Source organism: Bufo gargarizans, chromosome 9, assembly GCF_014858855.1.
Source record: "Bufo gargarizans isolate SCDJY-AF-19 chromosome 9, ASM1485885v1, whole genome shotgun sequence".
NCBI lineage: Eukaryota > Metazoa > Chordata > Amphibia > Anura > Bufonidae > Bufo > Bufo gargarizans.
Genome location: NC_058088.1, coordinates 21,680,776 through 21,699,441, shown reverse-complemented (window position 1 = coordinate 21,699,441; position 18,666 = coordinate 21,680,776).

Sequence of the window (18,666 nt, the reverse complement as noted above, 5' to 3'; positions counted from 1 at the left end):
CGAAAATAGCAGAGCGCTGGCTCAGCTATTTCCGTTGGCCCCATAGCAAGGAATGGGAGCGGTGGCCGGGCATGCGCGGTGCGCTCCCATTCACTTTAATGGGGTCCTCCAGCCACAACTCTTCCCGTCTCCGTTCTCGTTGTAGGTGCGGGTTTCAGAGGTGGGACCCGCACCTATCAGACAATGGGGGCATATCCTAGTGATATGCCCCCATTGTCTAAGATGGGATAACCCCTTTAAGAGACAGACGTCACACCCGTGTGCTGTACACGTCCGTTCCGTGGCCCCTTCAGACACATAGAGCATGTCCTATTCTTGTCCATTTGCGAACAAGGAGAGGACATTTCTGCAGGAGTGAAAATAAACGGCGGCAGGCTCTCGGCTGGGATCCGTGTGTGTGTGCGCGCGCGCGTACATGGGCCGACGAAGGATTTGCCAATCATTGCATATTAGGATCTCGGGCTTACAATAAACAGGTCTTGTGCCGACGGCTTGGGAACACGTAGTGAGCGACGCCACCACCAAGGACAGATGATTACTATGTACACTCGCTGACAAACAAAATACCGCACCCGGATAAAAATGTCGGAACGCTTCAAAACTCAGCATGCAGATGATTACGGGTCTGATTAGACATTGGGTCTTGCCACATAAAAAGGCTCTCAGAGGCTACTTTTGGGTAGTGTTTCTTTTGGTGAGAGAGAGCTGATTTCTAGACAAGCTTCTGCAACACGCTAGAAGACGTTTTGCCCAGTTCAGACACTTTGAGAGAGTGGATCATTGGACTGAGAGAAGCAGGATGGTCATTCCGATGAACTGTCCTCCGTCTTTACCGTTCTGACCCAGCTATTAGGAGGTGTTGAGAGCAGTGGTTACGTGAGGGCACACACGATGACCAGACCACCAGTAAAGAGGATCGTGTGATCCAACAACAAGCAGCTCCCACAGTTTCATTGTCCACCATTCAGACACAGGTGACCCCTCATTACACACCCTTGAGATGTATTACTTTACTGAGAGAGTAGTGGATGCATGGAATAGCCTTCCTGCAGAAGTGGTAGCTGCAAATACAGTGGAGGAGTTTAAGCATGCATGGGATAGGCATAAGTGTTTAAAGAGACAGGGGGCACACCAAATACTTACAGGAGTGCAAGGGGTGGTGAAACTACATATGACAAAAATGATCTGACCCAAGAGAGAATCAAAAGATCCACCCCATAAATGCACATCCAACCATTATAGAATAAAATGTATATGTAAAGTTTATTAGGACACAACAACACACACGCATTAAAAAGTTGTATACAATCTAGAACAAAGTGCGGTATGCAATAAATAAATGTAACCGACACACACAGGTCCACTGAATTGTCACAAGAGAATGTATGCGTTATAAACCAGCATATAAAGCAATACAATTAATCACATATAGCAAATGTAAGGTAAGGTAAGACCACTAGAATTAAAGGTGCAAAAAGACCGACATGGGGTCAAATATCAAGAGCCAAACCTACATAGCCAGCTGGTACAGTGGACCTGGAAACATAGCAAGCGCCCAACGCGTGTCGCCGGAGCAATCCGGCTTCCTCAGGGGTAAAGGACTGTGTGTTGGGGCGTCAGTTAATATAGGGTCTTAAATAAACTAATTGCGTTCACCTGTGTGGCAGGAAACTGTGGTCAGTGCATAGGCGTATCGAATTCAAATCAGAGCAAGAAACCGGAAGTGTGGATCACATGATCGGCTGGTGGAACGCATGCTGGAACGCATATGCGATCCACCAGCCAAAACACAGCCACATAACCAGGGGACATGGAGGGCAAACGAATCTGTACCAAACAATGAAGATTGAAGTGGCCAATGCAGCAATTCAGAGCACAAAAACGGCAGTGCCAGACACTCTGGCCCACAATCCGGACGGCACCCACAAACCGGAAGTGGGTAATAAAACCGGAAGTGACGTGCCGCTCTGGAACGCATGGTGGAACGCACAGTGCGCTCCACTGTGAATAGTGGAGCACCCAATGCGCTCACCACACGCCCAGGGGCCTGGCTACACACTGCAATGCACAGGGAAGGCACACACAGGAAGGATGGGGGTGGAGCACCAATATCTACATGCATATCGGTCATGTTCAACAATGTTAATATTAATAATGTTATAATGATATAATAACACAGATGCTTAACAGTGGATTGGGCATATGCATAATACGCAAATTTCAAATATGTGGTGTATAAAAAGGACATAAAGACAGGCTATGTATAGGCAGTATAACATTAATGCATATAACAATACCTGTATATACATATATTAGACATATCTGACAAATACACCTATATACGTGGTGCTGTCAGCAATCCCGATGTGTATCCCCAAGGAGGCATAAACATTCAAATAATGTGAACGATACCATACATGTATGTGTAACAACACACATGCATGATAATACATGAACCTAGTATACGATCCGCGATCTAATAAGGACTCTAAAGATAATAATAATATTAGAGAGGAGCAAAATGAAATTAGTGATAATGTGTGATCAGCGTGGTAAAGCCACTGGTAGAAAATAAAAATAGAAAAAGTGGTTAAACCAGAGATGCCCGAAACCGTGTGCAGTGAAAGCGTGAATACGAGTGAAAAAGTGATAAGAGCCTGTGGAGAAAAGGGGTTAACACAAATAAACAGTTAGTTGATACGGGACCAATTATAATAACCAGCATAAGCCTTCTGTGTCCTACCTACAACCCCCTGAATTGGGACCCTATAAAGGCAATGGAATTTCCATGCCCAATCCATGTCACAATGTGTGGCCATAATATGCAACAATACAGTGGTTGAACACCACCAGGATACACTGTCAGGCGAAATGGAATAGTAAAATCAACACCTCCACCTAAAACCGAAACCCCCTGATGTGTCTCAACTGTCGGTGCTCAGTTGACATCAAAAGTATCAAATATATATATGTTGCTGTTCCCGTGTATTAGCCATGAATAATATAGTTATTTGATATACCCCGCATGTCTGGGCAGGGGGGGGGAGAGAGAAGGGGAGGGGGGGGGGAAAGAAAAGGAACGGGGGGGAAAAAAAGGGGGGGAAGGGGAGGGAAGGAGAGAAAGGAAGGGAAAAGGGGAGGGAAAGAGAGGGGAGACTCATTACATCAACTGTCGTACATTACATCAACCGTCGTACAGAAGGGAGAAGGGAAAAGAAGAATACATGACCCCAAGAGGTAATTAGGGGATCATCCCATGAATGTCAGGTATGGTAATAACCGGTGAACAGCAATTCTTCATTTAGTCCATGGGGGGCAACTGTGTCCAAATTGAAAATCCATTTGGACTCAAGACGCAACAATTGAGAGGTAGCCGATCCTCCCCTCAAATTCATGTGCACCAGGTCGAGTCCCGCAATCCTAAGTCCGGAGATTATGCATTGATGATAGTCTAAAAAATGTGCAGCGACTGAAGTTAGCGGTTTCTTTGCTTGAGTCCTATCACGTCGGGCCAAAGCAATACTTGATAAATGTTGTTGAATACGTTTCCGTACTTCCTGGCCTGTCTGTCCAACGTATAGCTTCCCACACTCACAAATGAGTGCGTAGATTACATTTCTTGTACGACAGTTGATGTAATGAGTCAAGGGTATCTCCGTCGGAAACCTGCAGGTAGAAAAAGAATCAGCACAGATCATGTATTGGCAGATATTGCAGTTTCCGCATGGGTATGTCCCGCGTAATCTGACACCTCTTCCCAACCCCTGTGTAGGCCTCTGAAAATGGCTACGTACCAATTTATCGCGCAGATTTGGGGCTCTACGTGCAATAATCTTCGGAGTTGGATTTACATGGTCGCTCAGCTTGGGATCCGCCAGTAAAAGATGCCAGTGCGTATTCAGTATTGAATATAAATCACGCCACTGGTTATTGTATTTCGTGATAAGATGAACCTGGGTACTTCGGCATTTTGGATTGGATCTCAACAATTCCAGGCGATCAGTCGACTTCGCTCTTTCAAAAGCCCCCGATATAACTTTCTTCGGATAGCCACGTGCTTTAAATCTGTTCGTCAAATCGATGGAGGCCTCATTGAAATCAGGGGTGGTGGTGCAGTTACGGCGTAATCTTAAAAATTGGCCCTTAGGGGATCCCTCTCCGTAAGTGGGCCGGGTGGAAGCTGTCGAAGCGTAGTAAACTATTTGTTGCAGTTTCCTTGCGGAAAAGTGAAGTACGGATACCTTGTTCATCAAGTGTCAATCGCAAATCCAAGAAGTCAGCGGTGATATCCGATATCTTGTAAGTAAGTGAGATGTTGAGCGAATTGGTGTTCAGCAGGCTAACAAAATCGGTGCACTGTTCGACTGTGCCCTGCCAAAAGATCAAAAGGTCATCAATGTACCGATACCATGCGAGTACATGTTTACCATACATTGCAGTGGGGTACACGTGCGTCTCCTCCCACCAACCTAAAAATAGGTTGGCGTACGAGGGCGCACAGCGTGCCCCCATTGCGGTCCCCGATACTTGTTTGTAAAAGGTGCGGTCAAACACAAAGTAATTGTGGTGGAGGACAAACTCCAAAAGGCTCACCAGAATGTGTGGTGTGCCGGATCTCCGCTGGATGATTTATGAAGGAAGTACTGGGTAGCTTGTAGACCATCACTATGCGAAATGTTCGAATAGAGGGACTCCACGTCACATGTGAGTATCAATGTCCCCGGTGGAAATTGCGTATCCTGTAGATGTTGTACCAGCTGCATAGAATCCCTAAGATGCGATTGAAGACCCAAGACATAAGGCTGTAAATAAAAATCGAGATAAATGCATGCTTGTTCACATAGACCCCCTATCCCCGCCACAATCGGGCGGCCCGGAGGTACAGCCAAGTCTTTATGTACCTTGGGGAGCATATAGAAAGTGGGGATTTTGGGGCTATCAACTTCCAAGAATCTCTTCTCCTTTTTGGTGATAATATTAAATTGGCATGCAGAGGTGAGGAGTCTATCCAATTTCTTCATAAATGTAATCGTGGGGTCTGAGGGTAATGGGGTGTAAAAATGACGGTTACTCAATTGTCTTCTTGCCTCTGCAATATATAACCCCATCTCCCACAACACTACATTACCTCCTTTATCCGCCTCCTTAATGACAAAGGCCGCGTTATTCTGTAAATTCCTTATCGCCAACAGTTCTGCTTTAGACAAATTTTTGTCCCGGATTCTGTTCGCCTGTAATTTCCTAATTTCCACTACCATGACCTGAAAAAACAACTGAATATTAGGAAAGAGGTTGAGTGTGGGAGTGATCATGGAGGGTTTGCGTGGAGTGAATTGTCGCCTTCCAATCCCACACTCACTTTCCTTCAATAAATCCATCAGGTCCATGAAAACACCCCTTTCATCCTCCGGTAGTTGTTGTACAAGAGAAGGTTGAGCATACAACCCTCTAAAGCACAATTGCCTACAGAACAAATAGATATCCTTAATGAATTCAAATTTATCAAGCATATTCATAGGGGAGAAGGAGAGGCCTCTTACCAGCACTGATCTTTCCATTGGTGTAAGTGAATATGTTGAGAGATTGATGATCCTTAAAGTGTCCTCCTCCATCGGGGTATTGGAAATGGGGGCATCCGTTAATACTGAGGTCGTCGTTTGCGGGTCGCATAATGATGATTGCTGCCCCTCTGCTGTGCAAATGTCCTCTTTCTTGGGTTTACGTAATCCTCGCCTAGTACGCCTTCGTCGCTTGTCTCGGATAAAAAACCGTCACTGGAATTGCTGTTGATACCAATAGAACTGGATGCCATATTATCACTGCGGTTGTTAGGGATATTATAATTTCCACGACCCCTAGTTGTATTACGTGGGTTACCAGCATGTTTCCATTTATACGCCTGCTTACATTCAAAATCAGATTTGTCCCTCTGAAATTTATTTTTCTTCCCCGTCATGACTTCCTTCTCATAACTCTCTAGATTAGCCTGTAATTTGACCTTAAATGCTGTGACTTTATCCTCGTCCATTTTGGACAGGTTGTCCTCTAAATTCCTAATTTTGTTTCTAACCTCACTGAGTAGGGCTTTGTCATGATCAATAAGTAAGCCCATCAGAATTTTAGAGCATTGTAACAGGCCAAACTCCCAATTGGACTTAAATTCGGGAGAGACCTCCCATGCTGGAAACTTCTGCACTCTAAGTCCCCTAGGGGCAATGGAGCATTTTAAATATTCCTCCAAACTACGAATATTCCACCAGACCCGAGTGAACAACCTCTGTGCCTCCGTAAGTTCTATAGTCAATTGCCTGAAATCACTACCACTATTGCCTGCGTCAACATCCATGTCATGGAATACGGCCTGTGACCTGTGAATTCCACAAAGCTTCCTTGGCCTCCAATGAGGCCGCCATAATTGTATAACTGCAAAAACACACTGACCAGAACCAGTATGCCACACAGGGAGGGTGCCACTCCCTCAGAAAGGAAAGAATACGCTTCTATCCACAATGATTACATATGTTTAAAGAGACAGGGGGCACACCAAATACTTACAGGAGTGCAAGGGGTGGTGAAACTACATATGACAAAAATGATCTAACCCAAGAGAGAGTCAAAAGATCCACCCCATAAATGCACATCCAACCATTATAGAATAAAATGTATGTATAAAGTTTATTAGACACAACAACACACACGCATTAAAAAGTTGTATACAATCTAGAACAAAGTGCGGTATGCAATAAATAAATGTAACCGACACACACAGGTCCACTGAATTGTCACAAGAGAATGTATGCGTTATAAACCAGCATATAAAGCAATACAATTAATCACATATAGCAAATGTAAGGTAAGGTAAGACCACTAGAATTAAAGGTGCAAAAAGACCGACATGGGGTCAATATCAAGAGCCAAACCTACATAGCCAGCTGGTACAGTGGACCTGGAAACATAGCAAGCGCCCAACGCGTGTCGCCGGAGCAATCCGGCTTCCTCAGGGGTAAAGGACTGTGTGTTGGGGCGTCAGTTAATATAGGGTCTTAAATAAACTAATTGCGTTCACCTGTGTGGCAGGAAACTGTGGTCAGTGCATAAGGCGTATCGAATTCAAATCAGAGCAAGAAACCGGAAGTGTGGATCACATGATCGGCTGGTGGAACGCATGCTGGAACGCATATGCGATCCACCAGCCAAAACACAGCCACATAACCAGGGGACATGGAGGGCAAACGAATCTGTACCAAACAATGAAGATTGAAGTGGCCAATGCAGCAATTCAGAGCACAAAAACGGCAGTGCCAGACACTCTGGCCCACAATCCGGACGGCACCCACAAACCGGAAGTGGGTAATAAAACCGGAAGTGACGTGCCGCTCTGGAACGCATGGTGGAACGCACAGTGCGCTCCACTGTGAATAGTGGAGCACCCAATGCGCTCACCACACGCCCAGGGGCCTGGCTACACACTGCAATGCACAGGGAAGGCACACACAGGAAGGATGGGGGTAGAGCACCAATATCTACATGCATATCGGTCATGTTCAACAATGTTAATATTAATAATGTTATAATGATATAATAACACAGATGCTTAACAGTGGATTGGGCATATGCATAATACGCAAATTTCAAATATGTGGTGTATAAAAAGGACATAAAGACAGGCTATGTATAGGCAGTATAACAATTAATGCATATAACAATACCTGTATATACATATATTAGACATATCTGACAAATACACCTATATACGTGGTGCTGTCAGCAATCCCGATGTGTATCCCCAAGGAGGCATAAACATTCAAATAATGTGAACGATACCATACATGTATGTGTAACAACACACATGCATGATAATACATGAACCTAGTATACGATCCGCGATCTAATAAAGACTCTAAAGATAATAATAATATTAGAGAGGAGCAAAATAAAATTAGTGATAATGTGTGATCAGCGTGGTAAAGCCACTGGTAGAAAAATAAAAATAGAAAAAGTGGTTAAACCAGAGATGCCCGAACCGTGTGCAGTGAAAGCGTGAATACGAGTGAAAAAGTGATAAGAGCCTGTGAAGAAAAGGGGTTAACACAAATAAACAGTTATTTGATACGGGACCAATTATAGTAACCAGCACAAGCCTTCTATGTCCTACCTACAACCACCTAAATAAGGACCCTATAAAGGCAATGGAATTTCAATGCCCAATCCATGCCGAAATGTGTGGCCATAATATGCAACAATACAGTGGTTGAATACCACCAGGATACACTGTCAAGCAAAATGAAATAGAAAACTCAACACCTCCACCTAAAACCGAAACCCCCTGATGTGTCTCCACTGTCGGTGCTCTGATGACATCAGAAGTATCAAAAATATATATGTTGCTGTTCCCGTGTATTAGCCATGGATAATGTAATTATTTGATACACCCCGGATGTGGGAGGAGACGCACGTGTACCCCACTGCAATGTATGGTAAACATGTACTCGCATGGTATCGGTACATTGATGACCTTTTGATCTTTTGGCAGGGCACAGTCGAACAGTGCACCGATTTTGTTAGCCTGCTGAACACCAATTCGCTCAACATCTCACTTACTTACAAGATATCGGATATCACCGCTGACTTCTTGGATTTACGATTGACACTTGATGAACAAGGTATCCGTACTTCACTTTTCCGCAAGGAAACTGCAACAAATAGTTTACTACGCTTCGACAGCTTCCACCCGGCCCACTTACGGAGAGGGATCCCTAAGGGCCAATTTTTAAGATTACGCCGTAACTGCACCACCACCCCTGATTTCAATGAGGCCTCCATCGATTTGACGAACAGATTTAAAGCACGTGGCTATCCGAAGAAAGTTATATCGGGGGCTTTTGAAAGAGCGAAGTCGACTGATCGCCTGGAATTGTTGAGATCCAATCCAAAATGCCGAAGTACCCAGGTTCATCTTATCACGAAATACAATAACCAGTGGCGTGATTTATATTCAATACTGAATACGCACTGGCATCTTTTACTGGCGGATCCCAAGCTGAGCGACCATGTAAATCCAACTCCGAAGATTATTGCACGTAGAGCCCCAAATCTGCGCGATAAATTGGTACGTAGCCATTTTCAGAGGCCTACACAGGGGTTGGGAAGAGGTGTCAGATTACGCGGGACATACCCATGCGGAAACTGCAATATCTGCCAATACATGATCTGTGCTGATTCTTTTTCTACCTGCAGGTTTCCGACGGAGATACCCTTGACTCATTACATCAACTGTCGTACAAGAAATGTAATCTACGCACTCATTTGTGAGTGTGGGAAGCTATACGTTGGACAGACAGGCCAGGAAGTACGGAAACGTATTCAACAACATTTATCAAGTATTGCTTTGGCCCGACGTGATAGGACTCAAGCAAAGAAACCGCTAACTTCAGTCGCTGCACATTTTTTAGACTATCATCAATGCATAATCTCCGGACTTAGGATTGCGGGACTCGACCTGGTGCACATGAATTTGAGGGGAGGATCGGCCACCTCTCAATTGTTGCGTCTTGAGTCCAAATGGATTTTCAATTTGGACACAGTTGCCCCCCATGGACTAAATGAAGAATTGCTGTTCACCGGTTATTACCATACCTGACATTCATGGGATGATCCCCTAATTATCTTTGGGGTCATGTATTCTTCTTTTCCCTTCTCCCTTCTGTACGACTGTTGATGTAATGTACGACAGTTGATGTAATGAGTCCCCCCTCTCTTTCCCTCCCTTTTCCCTTCCTTTCTCTCCTTCCCTCCCCTCCCCCTTCTCCCCCCTTTTCCCCCCCCCTGTTCCTTTTCTTTCCCCCCCCCCCCCCCCTGCCCAGACATCCGGGGTGTATCAAATAATTACATTATCCATGGCTAATACACGGGAACAGCAACATATATATTTTTGATACTTCTGATGTCATCAGAGCACCGACAGTGGAGACACATCAGGGGGTTTCGGTTTTAGGTGGAGGTGTTGAGTTTTCTATTTCATTTTGCTTGACAGTGTATCCTGGTGGTATTCAACCACTGTATTGTTGCATATTATGGCCACACATTTCGGCATGGATTGGGCATTGAAATTCCATTGCCTTTATAGGGTCCTTATTTAGGTGGTTGTAGGTAGGACATAGAAGGCTTGTGCTGGTTACTATAATTGGTCCCGTATCAAATAACTGTTTATTTGTGTTAACCCCTTTTCTTCACAGGCTCTTATCACTTTTTCACTCGTATTCACGCTTTCACTGCACACGGTTCGGGCATCTCTGGTTTAACCACTTTTTCTATTTTTATTTTTCTACCAGTGGCTTTACCACGCTGATCACACATTATCACTAATTTTATTTTGCTCCTCTCTAATATTATTATTATCTTTAGAGTCTTTATTAGATCGCGGATCGTATACTAGGTTCATGTATTATCATGCATGTGTGTTGTTACACATACATGTATGGTATCGTTCACATTATTTGAATGTTTATGCCTCCTTGGGGATACACATCGGGATTGCTGACAGCACCACGTATATAGGTGTATTTGTCAGATATGTCTAATATATGTATATACAGGTATTGTTATATGCATTAATGTTATACTGCCTATACATAGCCTGTCTTTATGTCCTTTTTATACACCACATATTTGAAATTTGCGTATTATGCATATGCCCAATCCACTGTTAAGCATCTGTGTTATTATATCATTATAACATTATTAATATTAACATTGTTGAACATGACCGATATGCATGTAGATATTGGTGCTCCACCCCCATCCTTCCTGTGTGTGCCTTCCCTGTGCATTGCAGTGTGTAGCCAGGCCCCTGGGCGTGTGGTGAGCGCATTGGGTGCTCCACTATTCACAGTGGAGCGCACTGTGCGTTCCACCATGCGTTCCAGAGCGGCACGTCACTTCCGGTTTTATTACCCACTTCCGGTTTGTGGGTGCCGTCCGGATTGTGGGCCAGAGTGTCTGGCACTGCCGTTTTTGTGCTCTGAATTGCTGCATTGGCCACTTCAATCTTCATTGTTTGGTACAGATTCGTTTGCCCTCCATGTCCCCTGGTTATGTGGCTGTGTTTTGGCTGGTGGATCGCATATGCGTTCCAGCATGCGTTCCACCAGCCGATCATGTGATCCACACTTCCGGTTTCTTGCTCTGATTTGAATTCGATACGCCTATGCACTGACCACAGTTTCCTGCCACACAGGTGAACGCAATTAGTTTATTTAAGACCCTATATTAACTGACGCCCCAACACACAGTCCTTTACCCCTGAGGAAGCCGGATTGCTCCGGCGACACGCGTTGGGCGCTTGCTATGTTTCCAGGTCCACTGTACCAGCTGGCTATGTAGGTTTGGCTCTTGATATTTGACCCCATGTTGGTCTTTTTGCACCTTTAATTCTAGTGGTCTTACCTTACCTTACATTTGCTATATGTGATTAATTGTATTGCTTTATATGCTGGTTTATAACGCATACATTCTCTTGTGACAATTCAGTGGACCTGTGTGTGTCGGTTACATTTATTTATTGCATACCGCACTTTGTTCTAGATTGTATACAACTTTTTAATGCGTGTGTGTTGTTGTGTCCAATAAACTTTACATATACATTTTATTCTATAATGGTTGGATGTGCATTTATGGGGTGGATCTTTTGATTCTCTCTTGGGTCAGATCATTTTTGTCATGGGATAGGCATAAGGCCATCCTTCATATAAGATAGGGCCAGGGGCTATCCATAGTACTTAGTATATTGGGCAGACTAGATGGGCCAAATGGTTCTTATCTGCCGACACATTCTATGTATCCAGGCTAGAGGCCGTATCTCATCTTGTATCCAGGCTAGAGGCCGTATCTCATCTTGTATCCAGGCTAGAGGCCGTATCTCATCTTGTATCCAGGCTAGAGGCCGTATCTCATCTTGTATCCAGGCTACAGGCCGCAGCAGGGTCCTAGAGCCTCCTTTCAATTGTACAGTTTTCCCCAATAATCTTTTCCTTTGACTTTATTATATGTGAAGAAAAGAACATGTCTGAGGAAGGAGCCGAAACGCGTCACATAACTATGAAATGTGGCAATAAATAAGTACAATATATCATCTACAAGTGAGGGATTTTTCTTGTAAATGTATGTACTACACGTCAGCCCTGGAGGGCCCCGCTCCCTGCTCCTGTGGAGGGCCCCGCTCCCTGCTCCTGTGGAGGGCCCCGCTCCCTGCTCCTGTGGAGGGCCCCGCTCCCTGCTCCTGTGGAGGGCCCCGCTCCCTGCTCCTGTGGAGGGCCCCGCTCCCTGCTCCTGTGGAGGGCCCCGCTCCCTGCTCCTGTGGAGGGCCCCGCTCCCTGCTCCTGTGGAGGGCCCCGCTCCCTGCTCCTGTGGAGGGCCCCGCTCCTTGCTCCTGTGGAGGGTCCCGCTCCCTGCTCCTGTGGAGGGTCCCGCGCTCTGCTCCTGTGGAGGGTCCCGCTCTCTGCTCCTGTGGAGGGTCCCGCTCTCTGCTCCTGTGGAAGGTCTTGCTCCTGTGGAGGGTCCCGCTCTCTGCTCCTGTGGAGGGCCCCGCTCTCTGCTCCTGTGGAGGGCCCCGCTCTCTGCTCCTGTGGAGGGCCCCGCTCTCTGCTCCTGTGGAGGGCCCCGCTCTCTGCTCCTGTGGAGGGTCCCGCTCTCTGCTCCTGTGGAGGGTCCCGCTCTCTGCTCCTGTGGAGGGTCCCGCGCTCTGCTCCTGTGGAGGGTCCCGCGCTCTGCTCCTGTGGAGGGTCCCGCGCTCTGCTCCTGTGGAGGGTCCCGCGCTCTGCTCCTGTGGAGGGTCCCGCGCTCTGCTCCTGTGGAGGGTCCCGCTCTCTGCTTCTGTGGAGGGTCCCGCTCTCTGCTCCTGTGGAAGGTCTTGCTCCCTGCTCCTGTGGAGGGTCCCGCTCCCTGCTCCTGTGGAGGGTCCCGCTCTCTGCTCCTGTGGAGGGTCCCGCTCTCTGCTCCTGTGGAGGGTCCCGCTCTCTGCTTCTGTGGAGGGTCTCGCTCCCTGCTCCTGTGGAGGGTCTCGCTCCCTGCTCCTGTGGAGGGTCTCGCTCCCTGCTCCTGTGGAGGGTCTCGCTCCCTGCTCCTGTGGAGGGTCCCGCTCCCTGCTCCTGTGGAGGGTCCCGCTCCCTGCTCCTAAGGAGGGTCCCGCTCCCTGCTCCTAAGGAGGGTCCCGCTCTCTGCTCCTAAGGAGGGCCCTGCTCTCTGCTCCTACGGAGGGCCCTGCTCTCTGCTCCTATGGGCGCCACCTGAGCAGCTGATCTCCACAATTTCAGGAGACCAGTGGCTTTAGGACAAGAAGGCGACGTATCTCCTCTCCATGTTCAGTTTCACTGTGCTCCTCAATATGACTTATTGCACTGCTGATGTTTGTCCAAGGGATTACATGGATTTGTCTATTGGATTAAAGGGAACCTGTCACGTTGAAGATGGTGTCTGAGCTGCAGGCAGCATGTTATAGAGCAGGAGGAGCTGAGCAGATGGATATATCATTTTATGGGAAAAGATTCAGTATAACTTTCATTTTATTCATTTAAATTCCTGCTCATTCTGGGCTTTGAAGTCCAGGGGGCGGAGCTATCAGTGATTGACAGCCTTCCCTCTATGACTGTGTATACAGAGATAGCTGTCAATCACTGTTAGCTCCGCCCCCCTGGACTTTAAAGCCTAGAATGAGCAGGAATTTAAATGTATAAAATACAAGTTTTACTGAATCTTTTCCCATAAATCTATATATCAATCTGCTCAGCTCCTCCTGCTCTATAACATGCTGCCTGCAGCTCAGACACCATCTTCAACGTGATAAAGCAGTTTTCATGATACCTGCTCTAAATGTATACAGATATTGCCTGCTCGCATCTGAACTTGTACTTAAGTGACAAAAAATAGATAAATTATGGCGAAATATCTTATGGGTGTGGGGCGTGCGCTTCCACCGGTACCTACTCCATGCCTACTCTAAAAATCAGGTTTTAGCAAAGTCAGACTTGACCACTAATGCTCTTCTCCTTTCAGTTTCCTGAAACGCAGGAACCTTCTCGGCGACGCAAGGCTTTTGTTGCCAAACTTGTTTTTCTAAACCAACAAAACTCTTCCTTCTCGTTTCTGATTTATGACAATGAGTCATCTCGCCCTCTGGCCCAGAAGCGGAGAGCGCTCCGCTCACCAGAAAGCTGCTCTGTGCCCATGTGCCATCATCTACCATCTGATAAGAAACTACAACTCCCAGCATGACCTGGCAACCCTTATATTGAGATGATACACATCCCTAATACTAGAGGAGATACACAGAAGAACCCTATAGATCCGGGATGTCAAACTCATGGCCCTCCAGCTGTCCCAAAATTAGAACGTCCATCATGCCCAGGCAGTCTACGGCATGCTGGGAGTTGTAGTTTGGAGAGCCATCAGTTTGACACCCCTGCTATAGATCATTACTGAATGTTGCAGCCATTAGATGTGGCGTAAACTATTATTACTGCGGCAGATATGGGCCGCAAGGACGACACCTTGACATAGATACGGGCGGCAGGGTGGCTCAGTGGTTAGCACTGGTACCTGCAGCGCTGGGTTTAGAATCTGACCAAGGACACCATCTGCATGAAGTCTGTATGTTCTCCCCGTGGGTTTCCAACGGGTTCTCCGGTTTCCCTCCACAGACATACTGATAGGGAGCTTAGATTATGAGCCCCATTGGGGACAGCGTGATGACAATGTCTGTACAGTGGTGCGGTATATGTCAGCGCTATAGAAGTGCATAAAATAAATACAGTATAGAAACCCATAGCACAAACAGGCAGAATCTGGCCCCCTATGGTGTCATAGAGTTAAAAGAAGAAATCTGCTTTCGGGAAGCTGTATGCCTTTGTCCTCTCTAGGACCTGCTCCAACTTTTCTTAAAAAAATAAATAAATTGGAACTGATTCATAAAGAAAGACCCATGAGCAGCGCTGCTTCGATCCTTCACTTTTTGTAGAAGGGGCCCCTAACAAGGCGTCCCATCACTTGGAACCCCAGGGATCGGCTCTAATCTGTGGGGGAAACTTTTAACCGCTTCGGCAGCGCCACCACAGGTAAGAGGAAGCATTACAGTAATGCAACACAGGTCCTTTAGGGCTCATGCCGGGCCGCTGCTGCGCAATGCACGTGCACCGACCGCAGGGCCGCTGTATGTGGACGCAGTATTCATTCACTTAAATAGGGTATGCGATCCGCACTGCAAAAAGTAGTGCATGCACTACTTTTTTTTTGCGGCGGGGAGGCACAGACAGAAAATCCACAGAAGCATTCAGTAGTGTTTCGGGTCCATGCCTTTGTTCCGCACTGTATCTCCCGGATTCTCAATATGGGCAACGGCCGTATGCATGAACCCTTAGGCATTTCTTCTATCTAAATCTTCTGCTGTTCATCGTCATTCTCTGCTCCCCCTCCTTCCTTACTTTTAAATGAAAATTAAATGTAAGCTGCAGGCAGCCTGCTATAGAGCAGGAGGAGCTAAGCAGATTGATATATAGTTTTATAGGAAAAGAATCAGTAAAACTTGTAATTTATTCATTTAAATTCCTGCTCATTCTGGGTTTTTGAAGTCCAGGAGGCGGAGCTTTGGACCTACAACTGTGAAAAATTACCTCCTGTGCGAATTTATTATATTTGGATCAACACAGATGAGAGACCTTTATACAGGGTGTTGTCGACCTCATCAAATCTACAACTTAGCACTAGATCGGGGTTGCTGGAATTTACAGGCTGACTGCAGGAAAATACACTTGTCTGTACTTCTTCGCTCTTTTGTGGCATCAGGTAAAGGTCACAAGGAGAAGAAAAGGCGAGCAGCCACACACCTTGTTTTATAGCACTGCACCTCCTGGTGTGGAATTTGTTATGGCTGCCTCCATATATTCTCAGCGGTCAACTAAAAGTTATGTCAGGTAACATCAGAACAAGAGTGTATGTATCAGAGGTAGAAAGCAGTACAATACATGTAGTACAGGTAGAGAGCAGTACAGTACATGTAATACAGGTAAAGAGTAGTACAGTACATGTAGTACAGGTAGAGAGCAGTACAGCACATATGGTACAGGTAGAGAGCAGTACAGTACATGTAGTACAGGTAGAGAGCAGTGCAGTACATGTAGTACAGGTAGAGAGCAGTACAGTACATGTAGTACAGGTAGAGAGCAGTGCAGTACATGTAGTACAGGTAGAGAGCAGTGCAGTACATGTAGTACAGGTAGAGAGCAGTACAGTACATGTAGTACAGGTAGAGAGCAGTGCAGTACATGTAGTACAGGTAGAGAGCAGTACAGTACAAGTAGTACAGGTAGAGAGCAGTGCAGTACATGTAGTACAGGTAGAGAGCAGTGCAGTACATGTAGTACAGGTAGAGAGCAGTACAGTACAAGTAGGACAGGTAGAGAACAGTACAAGTAGGACAGGTAGAGAGCAGTACAGTACATGTAGAACAGGTAGAGAGCAGTACAGTTCATGTAGTAGAGGTAGAGAGCAGTACAGTATATGTAGTAGAAAGCAGTACAGTACAAGTAGGACAGGTAGAGAGCAGTGCAATACATGTAGTACAGGTAGAGAGCAGTGCAGTACATGTAGTACAGGTATAGAGCAGTACAGTCCATGTAGTACAGGTAGAGAGCAGTACAGTACATGTAGTACAGGTAGAGAGCAGTGCAGTACATGTAGTACAGGTAGAGAGCAGTACAGTATATGTAGTAGAGAGCAGTACAGTACAAGTAGGATAGGTAGAGAGCAGTGCAGTACATGTAGTACAGGTAGAGAGCAGTACAGTACATGTAGTACAGGTAGAGAGCAGTGCAGTACATGTAGTACAGGTAGAGAGCAGTACAGTACATGTAGTACAGGTAGAGAGCAGTGCAGTACATGTAGTACAGGTAGAGAGCAGTACAGTACATGTAGTACAGGTAGAGAGCAGTACAGTACATGTAGTACAGGTAGAGAGCAGTACAGTACATGTAGTACAGGTAGAGAACAGTACAGTACATGTAGTACAGGTAGAGAACAGTACAGTACATGTAACCAGTTATCATGGCTGAAGTCGCCTCTACAGCTGACATTGTGAATTCCAGTACATCCCTGGAACTGGGAAGGGACAACAGAGATTTTCCATTCCCCTGGTCTACAGGATGCCTCACTACACAGTCTTACACCAACAGTCCTGATCTGACTGACTGTGTAGGGATACACCGCAATGACAAAGGGAACGGTAACAAACAGCTCTTCTTCTCCTACTGATGGACGATTATTAGGATAGTGTCACGCTTTGGTGTAGGAGGGAAACAACACACCGGGCATAAGAGGGAAGGGGGAACAGGGAATCAGGCCTGAGAACTAGGGAAGGAAGATGGACACCTCCTAGTAAAACCCTAACCAAATTCCTGACTGACTACCGGTATGAACAGACCCCAGAGGTAGGCGAGTTCATAGACAGGAATACCTAGAGTCCTATCTAGCCCTATAGGACCCTGGTACTAATGGCAGGGACGAGACTACCTGTTCCTCCAAAAGGAAGGACGAACAGGAGTCTACTTCAGGCCTTATACAAACAATAGGGAAATGCAACACACAGAAACCAGACAAAATACAAAAAGGGAAAGGAAAGACTTAACTTCAAAGGAGCAATGGAAGCACCAGGAACTCCTCCGAGATCCACACACCAGCTATCCACAGCTGAAACTGAAGCTATAAGCCGCACAGCATTGTGGGGGAAGCAGCAATAAATAAGGAAGCTTAAATGACCACATTAGCAACACCTGAGGCAAGGGGTGTGGCCATTACCAGAAACAACACAGACACCTATTGATCCACAAGGAAAACTTGTCAGATCAAACCACGTGTTGCCAGTCTCACCGATCTCCTGCCAGCTTTCGCGGGAACGTCTGTGACAGTACCCCCCTTCTACGGGTGACCTCCGGGCACCCAGGACCGACCTTATCCGAGTGAGACTTGTGAAAAGCTTTCACCAAATGACTGGCATTCACGTCAGATGCCTGTACCCACATCCTCTCCTCTGGTCCATAACCCTTCCAGTGAACAAGATACTGAAGAGATCTACTGAGAACTCGAGAGTCAATTATCTTGGCGATCTGAAATTCCAAACGACCGTCCACCATGACAGGAGCGGGTGGCAAGGAAGACGGCATTATGAATGTTCAGGGCCTGAGGAAGTTCAAGACGAAAAGCTACAGGATTAATAATGGCAGTGATCTTATATGGACCAATAAACCTTGGACCCAACTTCCAAGAAGGTACCTTCAACTTAATGTTTCTTGTGGACAGCCACATAGAATCACCCTCTCTTAGGACCAGACCATTCATACGTTTCCTGTCAGCCACAGGCATATACTTGATGCCCATATTCATCAAGTTATTTTGAATTTTCCGCCATATACAGTACAGACCAAAAGTTTGGACACACCTTCTTTTTTTTTTTTTTTTTTAATATGTTTTATTAATTTATAATGCAAAAATTCATATCCATATTACAATTATAATATTATAAAATCCTTCAGTCCGTAAATTTATGATTTGCAACATGATTAAGAATAATTTCATGCAAGTATCCATGCTTATGGAGACAAAAAAAAGTAAAAATGGAGATCT